The 15,543-nt window shown below is 43.3% G+C and overlaps 1 non-coding gene across 1 annotated transcript; it reads left to right on the top strand.

Annotated features, from left to right (window-relative positions):
- The first annotated feature begins 76 nt into the window (after positions 1 to 76).
- TRNAD-GUC (transfer RNA aspartic acid (anticodon GUC)) lies at positions 77 to 148 on the top strand. Its single transcript has one exon. It is a non-coding gene; the product is annotated as a tRNA-Asp (tRNA).
- The last annotated feature ends 15,395 nt before the right edge of the window (positions 149 to 15,543 follow it).

Here is a 15,543-nt window from a genome sequence, read left to right on the forward strand (position 1 = left end):
CCACTGCAGGCTGGCACCGAGACGTGCAGGTCGAGAAAGGATTTAAGGGCTGGGCGACAACCGTTTTTTGTACAGTTCCTCGTTAGTATAGTGGTAAGTATCCCCGCCTGTCACGCGGGAGACCGGGGTTCGATTCCCCGACGGGGAGGTACATGTGCTTTTTTTTTTTTCCCCCCCTCCTCTCCTTTTGTTGTCTATTCTCTCTGAAGTGGCAAAACGCAATTCTTTATGAAATCAAATGTGTTGTAAGAAGCATGTTGAAAAAACACCACAACTTTAGAAAAGGAAGTATAGAAGTGCACAGAAGAAAAACATTCAAGCCCTCTGGTACTTGCTAGCTATGTGCTTCAGAGCTGAGGCAGTCTGGGTGGTTAATGGTGCAGCTGCAGGAATTTACAAGCTCAGCTGCTTAAGTGGAAGAACATATGGGGGAAGTATTTTCATACTTAAATGACTCAAACAGTTGAACGGGATTTAGTTAAGCTTTCCAAGAGCTTTCACCTTTTTTCTTAAACCAATGTGGAAAAAAGCCCCGCCTCCCCCAAAATCTGTGAGACAGAAACAATGGAAAAATGGATGATTCAAACAGATGTTACTGTTCAGTCTTAATTATAAAAGACTGAATGTTGAAGAGTGAAGGCCATCTCCTTGTCCGTGGTAATACCGCCCCTTTTTTTCATCCTAAAACTGAGAACTTCTGAGACCACAAATCCCCAAGGCCGAGCCAGATCCCAACCTAATTCTGCGTTTCCAGGCAGCAGGCCACATGCGGTTTACTACTTTGAAATCGCTCCTAATTAGACCCTAGGGAGGATGAATTTGAGAGCCATTCGCTAGCACGGGTGTAAGTGCAGCCGGGGAATGAGTCACGGTAGTGCCATTATCATGCACTAGCTACGAGGATGCTGCAGAGCAGCGTTGACTCTAGCATCCCTGTATGCAGTTACGTATTTATTTTCTGAAAGTCTTTTCTTAGATTAAAATTTTCATGCTTCATTTCTGCTGGAAGACACCTTTCTTTTTAACGTTTCAGCGCAAAGATACTAAAAGTGATTCCTGCTCTGATGGGCCAGACACCCACCGTCAGCAGGCCCATTAACCTGCAGCTGAGCTGGGTCTGCTACATTGGAGAAGGGAGCAGGAGAAAAAGCTGCAAATGGGCAGCATGGGGCCCTCACTGTGAGGAGCGTGAGCACGTAGTCCACTGTGCGCACGATCAGGAGGAGTCCGCTCCAGCCCTCGCTTTGTGGACTTGGATGTGTTTGGTGGAACGAGTTTGATGTCCCGGCCTGGGTATTTTAAGCAAATTGTTCTCTGCCTACCTTAAGTGACATTGCACTGACCGCACAAATAGAGCAACAAGCGCTCGGGTTAGGAAATACTCCAAAATAAGCACCTCCTCCGTGTAGTAAGATCTAAGGTCCACTTTGACAGCAAAGTTTACCAACTTGTGGCAATTACTCTTGAAAAAAAGTTGCCGGCAGCCACAGACATGTTATGCAGACTGCAGCACCTAACCCTCGTCGTCCTTATAAAACAGTTCCCAAAATGGCACTTCCTCAGTCAATATGCATATAGCCATACTGCTGCCCAAAAAAGCTGTGCAGATCCCAAGATCCCTCTGCTAGAAGGATCACGACACCCTTTGCATATGCAGCAGACACAGCTCTCAACTTCACATCCGGAGGATCAATGAGCAGAAATGTGTTTCCCCCGCCTTTCGAGGCCCTGGGGTTTTAGGAAATATTATCTTCCTTCTAGCTTGCCTTTGTGAACGTGAAGATCCGGCACAATGCGAGGAGCCTGCTGGTTCCCGCCATTCCCTGGTCGTGTTCCCGGATCAGCTCAGCCTGGAGGCCTGGAGCTGCGTGCAATGAGCTGCAGGCACAGAGGCGCTGCAAGATGTGACTTGAGGCGTGGAACGAAGACGTGCACCCGGCGGGCTCACCGGCCGACGGCAAAGCCCGCGGGAGCCCTGGGAGCGCCAAGGATCTGCCAGCCCGCAGCAGGGCAGCCACAGCTGTCCTGTCTGGAGGTGACCCTAGCAGGGAACAGGAGAAGCACGCAAAGAAGGGGGGACGCGATGGGTGACACTGGCCCCAGGGACAGCCAGGAGCTTCCCAGAAACCAGCCAGGCTGCGGCCACACGCAGACAAGGCCAGGTGACCCCCACAAGGAGAGGAAGGGAGTTTCGTTCAGCAGGTGTGTTGGTGCATGTAATATGGAAAGAAGAAAAACTAAACCCACCATGTTTTCCTTTTCCTTCTGCAATTTCTGGATTTCCTCCCCTGCCCACTTCCCTTTCTGAAAATCCACAGATGTATGTCATCAGAAACACAAAGAAAATGACTTTGTTTAGTAGGCAGTTTATTTATTATAAAACCGAGATGGACGGCAGAACAAGATACAAGAACTGTTCAGTAGTTCATACCTGTTGGCATCAAGTCAAGCAATTTCAGCTGCCATAAAACAATAATGGATTCGGAAAGCAATCTATCCCCAACAGAAACATGCTGACACTGCTTCCCAGCCATAAAAGAGTCTCGCAAGCCGTGTGGTATCTGCTTAATTGGAGTTCCTGTTTTCAGGTTAAGCTTTGACAGCAAGCCAGCAAGCTGCACAAGAGGCAAAGTTTTGCTGCAGAGGTGCAGTTTCTGCAGTCTGGGAAAGTCACTCTCATTTGCCTGTGGACAAAGGTAAAAGGAAGAGGAACCATCGACTCAGGGCGTACAGCTAAGTTTCACGCGGGATCGGCCCTCCTCCCCGGCACTGGGCTTCATCCCCACCATACGCTTCCTCAGGAGCAGCTCAGCCAGCCCCACCCGGCAGCCTCGCTCCAACCCCTTCCCAGATGCCTCACTGGCAGTGAGGAGCCGGTACCACTGAAACGCCGGCAGTGGTCCTGGCCAGTCCGGCCACGGGTGTCCCCACCACCTCGGACCACGGCAAGAAATTTGGCACTGCCTAGGTCCGGGCTGGTTTCCCCGTGGGTAATGTCCACGGGCCAGGGGAGCCCCAGCACAAAGCCTCTCACGGCATTTGCGGGAGGACAGTGTGAAGGTGCAGCGTCAGCGGAGTCTGGAGGAACAACCACCGCGATGTTGCCAGTAGAAATCCGATTTCTTCCTCAAATGCCTGTTGTGCTATCCCGGCACAGCCTCAGTTGATGTTTCAGCCATCCCCAAAGGCTTGCCATCACGTGCGCGTTTTATTACCCACAGCATATCGGAAGCTCAGGGAGGGCTGATATCAGTCTTATGGCCGGCAGGGAAAGCTGTGGCCAAACCAGCAGGAGCTGGCTGCGCAGCACGCTGCAGCCCGTAGCCTAGCTCGTCACGCGGTGCGCTAGCAAAGAAACACCGAGGGGAGGTCTGGGCTGGAGTTTCAGTCGCAGCACGCTACCAGCATTTCATAGCCTTGAGTACTTCGTAGCTGCGCATCCTGTCCTCTGTGTGTTGTATTCGTATGTCTATCTATGCACATTTTATATGTTTTATATATATGCACACACACATTTATATAGCTGTGTCCAGTCTTTCAATTAAACTTTATCAAGAAAAATTTCTTGAAAAGTAAAAAAGTGCTTGTCAACATTGCGAACTGCTTTACACTTGAGGGAAGACAAATTTGTGAGTGCTGAAGATCTTGGAAGTTTTATGTCGTTGGTTACTCTGAGGGCAAGGAAAAGAAGAGAGGATCCCTCTTCAAACCTAGTAACTATAGGAATAAATTCACATTTTAGGTCTAGTTGAAAATACGTTCTAGGCAATTGTTCTAGGCAGTCCCAATAGGGAAAATGTACATATAGTCAGGTACTGAAAATATGCTACTTGTATTCTCACTTAGAAGGAGACTGATGCTGATGAATAAGTAGGAAGATGAGGTTGAGCAGAGTCAAAAATGTCACTAGAAATGATCAGCAAGAGCTACAAGAAAGAATAGACCTAGGGAGTCCTGCAGCATGTCAGGTAATATTTTATGCTAATCTCTGTAGAAAGTGGTCAGTTAGGAAAGGTTTGTGTTTTGTTATCGCTATTTCTGAATTTGACCACTAAATCAGGGGTTGTGATTGCTCTCTGTTTTTCCTTATGTGTCAGTGCCTTTAAAGCAAGGAACAAGGTCCTCTTGAATAGCCGCCTGCCGTACCTGATTTGTTTGGCTTTCCTTTCTTCTAAATACAGAGATGGTTTGCAATCAAAGGGAGGGTGGCAGGAGTGAAGAGAATGCCATGAAAACCTATTGGGCAGATAAGTGTATATATGGGTGAGATTCTTCTCACCTATCTTTAGATGTCTGAAAGTGGTCATCTAACCTAAATTTGTCACCCAGATTTATTCCTTAGTGAATGGAGAACGATAGGCACATCTGAAGGGCACTTCGTCCCATCCTGAGAAATACACCCAGACGTGCAGCAGATGGGTTCCTCTGAGGCTGTTAAATTCAGTATTTTCGGTGTTTAGTTTAGTGGCATTGCTCACATTGCTCATTAACTCATTCAAACTTGCTTCAAAGACCACAGCAACAGCAATGTTGCATACCCTTGACAAAAGAGCTGGCACCTGATATATTAGCAAGTGCTGTTATTAATCATTCTACCAGCAAATTATTCACATGCTTTCTTGCAGGTCAGGACATCCAATGTATGTGTGATGAACTGGCAATTTAGGAGGATACAAACCCTCTAATCCACCTTGATTTTTCTACAGAGACTTCTGAAGCTAAACTTTGTGTTCAACAGCAGAAGGAAGTGATTCCACCTCAGATGGCACCAATAGCTGCTATAGATTTCTAATCCTTACACACAGTAAACCAGTTGATCACATAAATAAAAAAGCATTGCAAAGCTATTAGTTGATAAAGATGAACATAGTAAGCGTTTGCACTTATTTCTTCTGCAGGCCAAGTCTGATCTGGGACACATTTCTCCACTTCTGCCCCTGTGGGCTCTGCAGGCTCTCCCCACGTGCCCATGCACCATCACCAGCTCTGCTCTCCTCACACGGGTCCCCAGGGGCTGCATGCTACCACTGACCAGTAATTGATCCAGTTTCCTTGGTTAGGTAGGATTGAAAATATTTTAGAGCAATGTTTTATTAACAGATTATCTTGAATGCTTTTATTTTTATCAGCTTTCGAACGTCTATTTTTTTCCGTTGTTCTGTGCAGTTTCTCAGTACTGTTTTCCATATAAATTTTTAAATGTTATATGGTCTGTTAAATATAACTCCCTTCATTCTTCCTTTCATTTAGAGGGAATCTGTTTTGTAATTTTTTTCAGTTCCTCTTCTCATCTGATCTTTAAAATATTTTTGCAAAGACAGTCTTTTTTCTTTACTTCCATGTTGCTAAGTATTCATACAATTCACACTTTCAGAACGATTAGCCTCAGTTTTTAGGTGCTGTGTTTAAAGCACCATAGAGACCTGATGTTAAGACTCACAGAATCACAGGACAGTTGAGGTTGGAAGAGTCCTTTAGAGATCATCTAGTCCAACCCCCCTGCTCAAGCAGGGTCACCTAGAGCACATTGCTCAGGAGCGTGTCCAGATGGCTTTTGAGGAGCTCCAAGGATGGAGACTCCACAACCTTTCTAGGCAACCTAGTCCAGTGCTCAGTCACCCTGACAGTAAAAAAAGTTTTTCCTTATATTCAGACAGACTTTCCTGTGTTTCAGTTTGTGCCCATTGCCTCTCATCTTGTTACTGGACAGCACTGAGAAGAGTCTGGCTTCATCTTCTTTACACTCTCCCTTCAGATATTTACAGGCAGTGATAAGATCCCTGAGCCTTCCTTTCTCCAGGTTGAGCAGTCCCAGAGCTCTCAGCCTCTCCTCGTATGAGAGATGCTTCAGTCCCTTAATCATCTTAGTAGCCTGTCGCTGGACTCGCTCCAGCAGCTCCATGTCTCTCTTTGACTGGGGAGCCCAGCACTGGACCCAGCACAGCAGGGCCAAGTAGAGGGGAAGGATCACCTCCCTCAACCTGCTGGCAATGCTCTGTCTAATGCAGCCCTGATGCATTGGCCTTCTTTGCCATGAGGGCACACTAGGACCTCCAGGGCCTTCTCTACTTTCTAGCTGGTCGACCTCCAGCCTGTGCTGGTGCATGGGACCAGCACTGCATTTCCCTTTATTGAATTTCATGAGGTTCGTGTCAGCCCTTTTCTCCAGCCTGTCAAGGTCCCTGTGAATGGCAGCACAACCATCTGGTGTACCAAACTCTCTCACATTGCTTCAGAACTAAAGCATCCAAAAGTCACAATGCACACTTGAAAATGTTAGGTTATAACATTATTATTTATATATTATTATACTATTAAGTTACTAATTTAAAATCTCCACTGCAGCCTATAATATTTTCCTTTTTACACCATTATGACATGACTTGTTTTTAACCACCTCAAGCTGTGCAGTGCGTTTCCTTACCCAAAACATGTTATTTAACAGTACACAGAGGTCTGGAAAGTTCAGGGAGTCATTGTGACAGGCTCAGATAAGGACAATTCCTGCCTCAAAAAAACCCCGATGATGCAGAGTTAACTCTCTCTTCTGTAAATTTGGTGCTGAAGAGTATTACATCACTTAGCCTACTCAGCATTTTGGTTTCTTCAAAGACTTTTCTTTGTTAAAGTCTTTTGAAATCTCCTGGATGGCAACACTTCCTCTTTTTCATCACGTTATTCACATTTACCAACAGTAGGTTACAGGATCATTCTCCTTTAGCACTAAGCTGGAAAACTGAACTGTAAAATAATTAGAGATGGCTGAAAAAAAATTGGAATCAAACAGTGCTGTATCTGAGAACTCTAATGCACACACAATTTCATTTAACATGCAGACTGAACTGTCATATATAAGGAAATGGGCTGTGTTTTCCATGTATCTATAGCTTTTATCAGCCTCATAATCTTCCTCTCAATCATCAGTTTTGAAAATGTCTGTTTCTGAATGATTAGATCCTTTCTGTTCCATGAGGTACCAAGCAAACAACCACATGCTAAATTTTAAATATCCAAGAATCCCCACTGAAATAAAAGGGAGAGTAATATATGTTTCACGCAAAGCATGTTCATAAGTGCTTCTCTTGAATAGGACCCAGGTGCTCATCTTCTTGCAGAATAAACTCCATCATAAACAGAGGGCATTTTTGGTTTTGTTGTTTTAATATCCATAGCTTTCCAAGATGAGGTTTTATGTTTGTTTTCATGAGGTCTAATTTTGAATGACCTTTTGCTTCCTGTCAATACATGCTGACCTCCAGATAAACTCTGGGTATTGTTTTAGGGGTAAGGGTGCTAATTCAATTGCATCTAGATTTTGTGCTGGCTTTCTGTTTATTAGCAAATGCCACTGCCTTCTACTCATCATATGTGCAGCATAAGAATATAAACATTTTATCTTGCTAAAAGAGGACTACAGCTGCCAAGCTTAGCTGATTCACATATCATTCTCAAAAAATTGTGAACAGATAAAATATCAAACATATTCTGCAGTGTAGGAATTTCTGGTATTGATCCTTTTTGATGCTTGGTAGGATCCATATGCCAACAGATGCATAAAAATACATCCATCTTCTCCCCCGACACACAAGGTGATGGCTTCTGGTCAGTTGTAGCACTCAGTAATTAGGTCTTGAACATGGATCGGCTCATTGTTAGGTCAATAGAGTCTGTATCTGTAGGTCGGTAGGTTGGATTTCTTTCAGCCAGACTTGATTTTTTAAGCTAAATTCGCGTCTTCAAGCCTTTTTTGATTCCTCAGGGGGATGGTACAGAGCTGTTGCATGTAATTATCTAGATATTTGTCCCTCATGTCCAAGTTCAGAGCATTGATGTAAACCTGAGCATGAACACTGCACAAACTACACCATTGTGCAGAAGAGCACCGTATTACCAGAAGGCTTCAGCAAAAAGCAGAAATTTTGCGCATCTCTTCCACAGTCTTTATTCAAGGACAGGAGCAGAAAAATATTTACTAAACAAGAAAAGATTCTATAATTTTGAAATGAGAGCTTAGTCTCTTCTTTCCAATCAGTGTGACAGCATCTCTCTGTGCTATTATGAAGGCAGCAGTGGGCTTGCTTGTTCCTTCTACCTGGTTTAGTGTGTTCACATCATCTGCAGTGTTCGACTACTAACGCAGCACCAACCAATGGAATTTTTTACAAACCATTCTATTTTACAGTTCTTCCCCCTCTTATGTGTAGACTTCGAGTGTGATCTGAAGACTTGGCATTAGACCAATGTTTATATTTCTGCACATACTTAAATGCTGTTGCCAATCCTTCCAAATTTTAAAGACTTTGTGTCTGGCACAGAAGAATTGCGTATTTTTTTTAATAGGAATTTGCCTTTCAAACCCTTCTGTTAGGCTTTGTCTGGCAGTAACATTTGCCAGATTCAACTTCTAGACATTGAGCTAAGACCTGGGAAAGTGAAGTAAGTCCATGTCAGCGCCTAGAAAATGCTAGTTTTTCATCACAAGCAATGAAAGAGATTTAATTAAACAGTTTATTATGGAGACGGAAGAAAGGAGAGAAAGAAAGCCAAATATTAGTTAAAAAAGCCAAGGAGCGATGCTTTCTCCAAAATCACTGAAGGATAACATGAGTCTTCATCACTTCTTTGGACTGATAGGGTGCTTCTTCCTACAGCTTAGTCACAGTTTGTTGTTGTTCTACATTTCTCACCCCCAGGTATGCCTTCACTTAACAGGTCCCACACTTTACTCTGCAATGATGAGCTGCTTCTGCCAGCTAACTCTTCATTAGTCACCTCCTCCATTTGCTATTCCTTTAACTCAGGGATTTCAGCTCCTTTGCAGGAACACCCACAAAACCCACCCACTGCTCTTGCCATAAAGGGAAGACTCCCTAAATAGATGTACCAGTACACTTCCCTCCTTGCCTGAAACACGGGCACCCCAACCGTAAAAACAACTGCATACGATTACTCCAGGCACAGTCAGGTTTTCACAACATAGACCACAACTTTCACATTTCTCTCATAATTCTTTATGATATGGTTATTTCATAAAGCAGAAGAGCCTTCTCCCCTGTCCCCCAGATTTCTGCGTAACATGCAACATAAACTCAACCTGATTAGGTCTGATATTCAGGCAGTTCCCTCTGCACTGAAATCCTAGAGAGCACCCTGTCCATCGGGGTTTCCACTCCTCTGGTGCCCTCAGGAGAGGGGTCACTCTTCTCCTCTCGGTCCCTCATGCATGATCCCAGCATACCGACGGTGCCACACTAGGATGCTCACAGCCTGTGGGATGTCCTGCCCCTTCCATGCAGGAACAGCTCCAAAACTATGGAGTAACATCTTCTCTGGCCTAGCAGATCCTCTCAGGCATAGCAGCTTAAAGCCTCTCTGACATCCCTCCCCTCCCTGCTTTGTACGAAGCACAGCACAAAGCCTCGTCAAAGTCAGTCCACTCCCAAAATATAAAAAGGACTATTTCTACTGAGAGTCAATAGATTTCTCTTTGCAGTCAGTTGTTCTTTTTCTGGATAATTCCCCTCATTAACTTAGCAGCATCTCCTGGCAGGGTAGGTTACACCAATGTATGGGTTCCAGAGAGAGGCTAAAAGGCTACGAACCAATTTGCAGAAAGGAAGAAACAAACAGGCACAGAAGGGGTAAGCAGCCCCTGTTTCTTATGAGACAAAAACATATCCCTTTTCCAATGGGAATCCTATAGATGGCTGTTTCGCACTGCACAGTCTCACTCCCAAAATGCAGTGGAATTAAGCAAATGCACTAAGGTTTAACTTGAGCTTGCCATTTAATGTATAATTGCATTCCACCCCTCTTTCTAGTTGGCAGCAAATGTCAAAGCAGGCAGTTCTACCAGCTGAATCCCCACGCACAAAAAGATGCTCTGGAAGTTAAACTGCCATTCTGGGATTTGCGCCCACCAGCAGGTGAGATTTTCCAGCTGTCAGTCCAGCTCGCTGGGGCACTTCGGGCTTGCCCTTCTTACGTTGCCAATATCCAGCAGGACTTCTCACAGATTTTCCTCTAGTCTTTCCTCCAGCTCCTTAAGCTGTGAGGGACCCTGAGTACCTGAGACAGTCAAATGAAGGAACTATTTATTCAGTGTTTCTTTTAGAAAAATACTTCCTACCAAACACTAAAAAGGAGGAAGCAATATCAGCAGACAAATATACAAAGCAATACAAAAGGCTCAGTTGGACATATTTACTTTTCTTGCTTAAATATATATCTGGAGAATAGCCACGGCAGGCTTCGACCCAAGTAATATGAAACAGGTTGTATGTTTATGTGAAGACATTGACAAAAGCTTAGGGAATGTATTTTTAATACAGATGTCTATAAAATCACAAGTGGTCTGGAGAAGATGAATTGGGAATGGTTATTTATTGTTCCTCGTAAAATAAGAACTAAGAGGCACACAGTGAAATTCTTGGCAAACAGACAAAAGCACTTTTTCATGCAATTAAATATGTATCAGTTAAATGCAGCCAAGTAACTTGTGACTCACTGTCACAGGATTTTTTGTCACAGGACACTGGGAGCAGAAGTGAGTTCAAAAGAGCTGAACAGTCGTGAAGCCTAGATCTAGGCTTTAGAAGACTGTGGAGATGATGCAGTGTCCAACTCATGAAATCCCTAAAGTGCAGATTTCCAGAAGCTGGGAAGCAGGGAAAGATCACTCCATACTTGACTTTTTACCCTGTTTTCCGTAAACAGAGAGAAGATACAGAGTGAGGTGGATCCTTGGCTTGGACTGATTCTGGAGGTTCTCACATTATGTCCTTATTTAGATATTTTGTTTTTGTCTCTGGCATGCTGTACATCCTACAAAGTGCTCTTTTGGATTCAGTACCTGGCTGGAAGGAAGTAGTGGTGCTCAGAATGGGTCTTGTAAAGACACTGGCTGTGATTTAAGAGAACTTTGTTCACATCCCAGCTCTGCCACAGACTCCCTGCATGGTCTGGAGAAAGCATCATTTGTGTCCCATTTCCAAGTTTCTGTTAAATGGCAGTGAGATTCTCTTCCCTTTCTCTTTCTTGCCTTGTTTTGACTACAAAGCTTTGTGGGGAAAGCTGATGGACTATACGTAAAATGTAGCATAATGGGCCTCTACAACCTATTTTGATACAACTAATTTAAGGAGAAAGTGAACACTGAAAGGAAAGAAATCACTCTACTTTCCTGCTCTCGTGGGATGAGGGTAGAAGATAAGAAGAGAATAGTACCATGGGCTCTCTCACTTTGTTAAGTCAGTGTTGCTCTCTCTGTATTACTGGAGATGTTGCCAATCAGTGGAGTGCCACATCAGAAAAATCAGTCTGGATAGTCTAAGGCCAAAATGAACTCACTGGCAGCATTTAGTGTCACAGAGAACTCATCCACCAGCACAGATTACAGGTATTTTTAATTCTGCATTATGACCGACATTCTGTCCATCAGCTGCCTGTTTATGTTGCTAAGTAAATATCAGTGACAGGAGGAAACATTTACTTTGCATCTCCAAGGAGTGCTGGTTTTCTGAAGGTATTGAATTGCCTGGAAAAACACTCCCCTTGCACTCTGCCAATTCATCTCACCTGCCCTGGCAGCGCACTGTGTTCAGGGGGTGGGAGCTCACGCAGCGGTGCCAAGAGCCAACTGCTCGCAGGAGCTGCTGTAGGTTTTGTTAGGAAGCCAAGGTTATGCAGACCTAAGCTAGCTGATCTAGGTGTTTCAGCCATCATTTCAAGTTTATGATGGAAACTTCTGCATAAAGACTTATTTAACTCTGATAATTGCAGTGATGATTAGTAGGCAGCCGCATACTGGTGACTAGTTAACAAATATTGCCATAATTTATGAAGTCTCTTTTGCCAAAGAGATGACATTTGCTTTCTCCAGAGGGATTTTTTGTATTAATAGTGTTTAATTCCCTGTAATATGGTCTCTTCTCATGGTGAAGTGGTAGAGTGTTGTCATACATGGGAAGTGAGAACATAATTCAAGCTGTGTTTTTTCTCCATGAGAAAAAAAGCTGCCAGTGTTTACCCCACCTTCACTTTGGGCCCCATGGATCCATAGCAAGACTAGTGGTGTTCGGCTGGACAAGCATAGATGATGCGCAGCCAAACTGTACCACACGCAGGCTAATAACCCACTGGGGAGAGCAGCAAAAGCTCAATCCAGGCATGAGTAGAGGATAAGCAAACGAGCAAGGCACCCCAAAGGCCATGCTAGAGGCTTGCTTGGCACTGTTGAGGCTGAATGTACTCAAAAGTGCCTAAATATTGAACCTAAATATGAAAAGCCCTAAACTAAATTGTTCCAGAAACAGAGAGAGCTTTTGCAAAGCAAGGAATTGGATCCACTCCATCTCATCCAATTCCATTCCTACTGTCCAGTGTAGCAGCTTAGCTTGTTACCCATGAATACGCTTTTGTGGGAGCAACCTGGGAATCTTTACCAGTGAAATACCACATTTGCAGTATTAGACCAAACTTACCTCCTCAGAAATCTACTGCTGTCAACTGGTGACACCTAATGGTTGGGATATAATTCAAGACACCGATATAGCCAATAAAGGGAGAAATACAAATGCGTTAGAACAACTGTGTCACTCTTCATGGATATGAAGCAACCATCAGGATATCTTTTATAACATACACCCAAACAGAGCAGAATTTTAATACAATGTCTGCTTTTTGCTCTCCACTACCTCTATATAATGTATTATTAAAATCTTCTTATGGAGACTTCATTTCACGTTCTGATATTCATGTTCATATTCATGTTCATATTTCATGTTCTGATACTAGCCCTTTCCCCTTCCTGTGTTGTCCTCTGCTCTGCTGATTCTGGCCTATCCTTTTTATTAAACCCTGCAATTTGTAGCTTGTCTCAGAAAAGCTCGTTCAGATTAGATTTGCCTAGGGGCTAGTTTAAATTGCTCACATGACTTCTCGTAAGAAACATTACACACATGTTAAATTCATGAGCCAAAGCACGCTTGTGTATGGAGTGCTCTCCATTTCCCTTTGCCCTTTCCAGGTGGCTTTTCCTCATCTTTTGACACCTCTCCACATTCCCCTTTGCCTCCCCCTGCTTCTACACCTTGCATAACTGACGTCTATGGTGCGCATATTTGATAGTTGTGGAAACAAAGAGAAACTCACATCTGTACAACAAGATGCAGCAATGCAGTCTGACTACTTGAATATTCAGTTTTGGAATCCAAACCTACAAAATCCATTTGTAGATACTTGTAACATAGTATACAAATACAATGGAAATGTGGAAAGAGAGCAGGAGGAGCCATCACCATGTCTAGTGCATTAATTCATGATGGAGGCATTTTTGCCTCTGGTTGTGGAAAGCACAAACTGAGAGAGATTGTTCCCACTTAACTTTTCTTTCAGGTTGCCCTGCATTGCCCTCAATGCAAGGAATAGCCACAGCGCAGCTTTGCGCATCTTACGCTCAGTGTTACCCCAATGCGTCCTCCAGACACCAAGCTGAGAGTGGGGCTCCCACTACTTTGATCATGGGCTACCCAGTTTCCTGCAGAAAGGATCACAAACACCAATGTATGGCTCTGTTAGTCTGTGTTGTCGGGAATACAGCCTTCTAGCTTCTTCTAACTCTTTACTGGAAGGCTAACAGGTGAAAAGTGTGAGGGTCCAAGCAGGCAGGCTTGCCTGGCTTGGAGGCAAGCATCTACAGAACAAAATCACACTCAACGTGTCTGAGAGTCATCACAAATAGACCAAGCTGCAATGTTGTTATTATGGGGATAACCAACTACACCTGGCCCAGCTACCATAAGCTGACAGAAAGACTGAGGTTCTGAAGAAATTAAGCCCAGTACATCTACTTTCCCTTTGCTTTCCTCTCTACTAAGTCTCTCCTTTTAAAAGAATTACTGGGAATTATGGAAAGTTCTTTTTCACACAACCAGCAAAGGACTTACTTGTCCCAGAATAACTTGCTATTGGCCCTCTTGATTCAGGGTGACAAAGTTTCTTCTTACAAATACTTCAGTGCTCGGTTACACAGTTTTTTGGGTTAAGACAGAAAAATCACAAGTGCTTTCCTTGGGTCATATATGGTGTCATGGGACAAAGAGGACCCGTGTATGTACCTGATAGCTGATAATAAATAGCTACTTACCATTAGTGAGCCTTAAACATATTTGCTTTCCCCACACACCACAGAGGCTTTTGGACCTCTTAACCATGGCAAATACAGCTAAGCAACAGAATTGAACAACTGTAACAGGAGAGAGAGCACTATTAATATTAAAGGAGGGTAGCTTACCTTATTCAAGGAAGACAGCTTGATTTAAGGCTGATAAAATTTTAGTCTATAACATACACACCATATCAGCCTAGAATGGGACATCGTGCATTAGTGAATAAAAGTAAACAATAATTTTATGCAGCTGAAGAAGTAGATCACACTCTTTCCTTACGGATTTGGTTGTAAGAGCAATCTGGAATATTGCATTGCAAACTACTCAGAAGTGTCTTTAATATTTATTCTTGTATCAGTGATTCTCAATTCGGACTATGCAAAGCTACTACAGAACTGTACAGAGAAGACCAAATTCTCTGCTAATATAAATTATCTTAGAAGGAGATCATTTCTGTCTAATGCCACTCTGCCCTGTCCAGCTTCAACCAGGTCTTCCTGATGACAGCCAAGTGATAGCAGGTAGATGTTGTTCTTTCCAACTGTACTTTAGTATTAGATAGCTGAATATTTGATAGAAAATTGTGACCACATTTGAGAATTGCACTAGCAGAAAGAAAACTTTAAAAATGGAGTTTTCCAGATTATACACAAAAAGTGGTCAAGAACTTGCAAAAATAGTTGGCATTTATGAGGAAATAAGGTAGTCTTCAATTAGCCATACACATTATACTGAAATACAGGCCAAAATATTATTAACAACATTGCAGTGTTATTATTAGACATGCTTTTAATCCACATTCATGAATATGTGCAGTGTAGGTTATTTTGTTTGGATTTATCTACTGCATGATTATTAAACAAATTACAGAAAAAAAAATCTGCAATTTTCCTTGCAGATGTCTCTCTGGGGAGACATACTATTACCATTTCCAATTCAAGACATATTTTTGTGCACATCCAAAGGGTTTATATCCTAGTCATGTTTTTATTGGATGCACTGACTTATTTGGCTTTGACATTGTGTTCTGTGTAAAAAGGTATTTTATATTTTGATGTCCTGATGGTGGCAGCAGGAGATTTTACAATACAGCGTGCAGAAAAACACTATCTGGCAGTAAACAGCCTCATTATGCCTTCAAGAAGAAACACTGCCTAACGTATTGTACCGGTGTTTATTTTGTTCTTCACATTTATACGCAGCCAGGGTGACGTGTTCTCGTTTACACACATCGGATGATAAATGATGGAGAAGCACAAGCTCCTCAAGAAGCACTGGATGGAAGTGAGCTATCGCCTGAAACACATAGAAATTTCCTTCCACAAGTTTTTCCTAGGAGAAATGAAGACATGTAAAGAATATGAATGCCTGGGAG

Source organism: Dromaius novaehollandiae, chromosome 1, assembly GCF_036370855.1.
Source record: "Dromaius novaehollandiae isolate bDroNov1 chromosome 1, bDroNov1.hap1, whole genome shotgun sequence".
NCBI classification, from domain to species: domain Eukaryota; kingdom Metazoa; phylum Chordata; class Aves; order Casuariiformes; family Dromaiidae; genus Dromaius; species Dromaius novaehollandiae.